Consider the following 3,427-nt stretch of genomic DNA (forward strand, 5'->3'; position numbering starts at 1 on the left):
GCTTCTCTTCCTCTACTACCCATTGTTCTGTTGTGTTTGCGACAAATATTGTGTCCATGTCTATTGGCCCATAGTCTTCAAGCTTCTTTCTTATTTGTGGCTCTCATAGGTTTAAGTTGTAATGAACGTAGACTAGTTTATGAAGCCTATCCAAAGCAAGTCGATTCCTCCTAGTAATATGTAACCATTGGAACGTACTCTAGTTTCACTAAGACCCAATGGTAGAACATGTCTGTGAGAGCACCTTGATTGCTATCCTCCTTCGGTGAGGTGCATCACTACCATCTATATCCCACCATTCAATTGGATTAAAATGCAAAAAGCATTGTAAGGACAAGAACAATTCATAAGATTAAATATATGAAAAAACAAAATATTAGTTATGGATTAACTAGGATCCATCTTTGTTAGAGAATTCTTGGCAAATCTAGTTCCAAAGGATCGTACAGCATCCATATATATATAGAGCTAAAACAAAATTTTTTCGTTTTAGTGCATTAGTTATTCCTCACAAATATAACAATTCAATGAAGTTTTTACCTAAATATAAATATTACCTTTTGTATTGCAGCGACTTGGTTTCGATGGCTTCTCTCTAGTTGGACAATAATGTATCTAACCCCTTCCATAATCTTGTGGGGATGTTCAGGTGTCAAATAGAAAAATTTTGGGTTCATTTAGTAACTTAGAAAATACATAGATAGAGAAATGGTCATTTCAAATTTCATTAAACAATATTTTAGAATTAAACATTCTAAGGATATGAATATATATGTACTTGCATAATGAATTAGATGGCCAAATTTGGTGTTCCACCTTCTTTTTATAAGGTCGATCACTTTACTAGCAAAACTACATTTCTCCCCAATAGCTGATTTGACCCTCTCGATGCTTACGTAAAAGATGCCCATGGTAGCTTTCTTGCCAGCATCCATCATTCTTAACACTGCGACCAAAAGGGCAATGGCCTCTACGACACTGGAACATCGAGACCAGAACCTCATATCTGTGACTATGCCCTCTACTTTTAACCCAATACTGGACTTCGAGAAGCGATCATTTGACCACTCTTCACTGGTAAACAATCTCTTTAATGCAGCTTCAGATTCCCTAATGGAGTCCACAACCAAATAATTTGTAGTAAAGCAGGTTATGGCAGACATGATTATCTTTTTTTTCTTAGATTGTTCTCTGAACAAAAATAAGATTTTAGAGTAGTTATATATAAATATTGACACCAACCTCACATCTTGTAGAGTCTCCTTCACAATTTTGATTTCACCGATATCCTCTAACATAAGATCGATGTTGTGTACAGCATACGATGTCCATACTAGATGCTTCATCTTATCCATCAACTTGCTGCCTGTAGAAACATAAGCATGCACATTGTCTGTAATAAACTAAACTACATGCTTATCTCCTACCTCCTCCACTATTTGATCATATAGTCGTACCAATAAGTTTGCATCATTCTTTTTTCATTAGACTCTTTTCCTGACAAAATGTTGTACCTTTTGGAGAATAGGCCAAAAAGTTAAGAAACTTATTTTTGCTAACTTTGTTCAACCAACCATTACTCATGAGTGTAATGTCTGTTATTGGCCAACCATGTTTATATTCTTCAATCCACTTTCGAACTTCCTCCACCTTTTCATCCAAAATCGGCCCACTGAGCTCATATATAGTCGGGGGCTTTACCAGGGGCCTGATTATCTAGAATGCGTTGACCATATGTGGGAAATATGAGCTATTGACTGCATCAAAAGGGATCCTTTTATCGTAGAACCATTTATCAACATATTTGCCCACAATGTTCATTGTACCTTTCATCATGCTTTTTGAGGGTCATTTGTTGTGACTTGGGCTTTGAGAGAAATTAGTTTATATGACCATGACCTATAATATTGATGCTCCTAGATAAGTCAAGAACAATTTCTTCAACGTCCAGTGCCTCTGGATACATATTGTCATCAACCCCTCCATACATATTCGAGCTGGGTTCACCATACATGCTCGACTTGGGCCCGCCATGCATGCTCGACCTGGGCCCACTATGCATGCTCGACTTGGGCCCACCATGCATGCCCATGTCATATCCACCAGGCACATGCCCATGTCATAATCACCAGACATTCTAAACTCACTTTCCTTTTACTACGTTTCGTGTAAACTCATTCTTGTGGCCATCTCCAAATCATTATTATATTACTCTTTTGGATCAATCCCGCTCGATGGCTTATATAAGCTAGCTATCTACTCATTTATCATCTGTTTTGTAATTTTTTTACCTTCGTTAGCTTTGAGAATGACCGCTATCTGCTTTCTTACATTACTAGGGATACTATTACACGCAGAAACATCTCCCTTAACCCCTGCCAAGTGTTGCTTGAACCTATGTACCCCACTGCTTATTACTTTTTTGCAGTAATTACAATAATTTTATTTATTTTTGTTAGGATCAAGTCTGACCCCATGTTCTCATGCAGGGTCTTCCCTAGATCTTGCTATGGTTTATTTGTTTAATATGTAAATGGTTAAAAATAAACCTGACAATTCAACATGAAAAACAATCACTATGTGTAGTGATAATGTGTAGGCGTAGTTCATGAAGTTATCTTTGTTGTTAGTGCAAAATACTTCGACTGACAAAAATATTTTATTTATGTAACATTATAGATAAAAATAATTTGTATTAGCCACTACATAAAGAACAAAAAATATACAATGATATAGTATCAATAAAAAATATATTTACAATGGTATAGTAATTCACAATGCCAGTACATATGGACAAGCGTGAATTAGTTCCTACTGGGAAAAGAAAAATATTTATGCAACATTATAGATAAAAAGAATCTGTATAAGTCACACTTAGAATCAATAAAAAAAAAATTACAATAATAAAGTCATCCATAATGCCACTACATGTAGATTTGCCACAAATAATATTTACAATGATATAGTCATTCACAACGCCACAAATAATATTTACAATGATATGGTCATTCAAGATAATATAATTATAAAATATGCATCAAGAATATGCATACATTTTATATATCAACATTCATTTTTTTGAATTGAACAATAAAATTGCAAAATACAAGTTAACTTAATCACTGGTTTTCATGATAGCACCGCCTAGCCTACTTACAAAACCTCTTTTAAAAGTAGTTTCCAGTAAGTATACAACAATATGTGGGCACAATTCCAAGATTAAAATGAATACAAATAGTCTTACAACTCAATTACCAAAACTCTTCGGTCAATTGTGCAAAATTATAATCCAAACATCATTAAAAAACTCTGCAATTTCATTTCAAACACACAATTGACATATATATATATATATATATATATATATCGTTAACACATGATCTAAGTAAAAGCACAATAAGGGAATCAATGGAAGCCTTTTAAGATA

This window comes from Amborella trichopoda, chromosome 6, assembly GCF_054954075.1.
Source record: "Amborella trichopoda isolate Santa Cruz 75 chromosome 6, AtrichopodaSantaCruz75HAP2 v2.0, whole genome shotgun sequence".
NCBI classification, from domain to species: domain Eukaryota; kingdom Viridiplantae; phylum Streptophyta; class Magnoliopsida; order Amborellales; family Amborellaceae; genus Amborella; species Amborella trichopoda.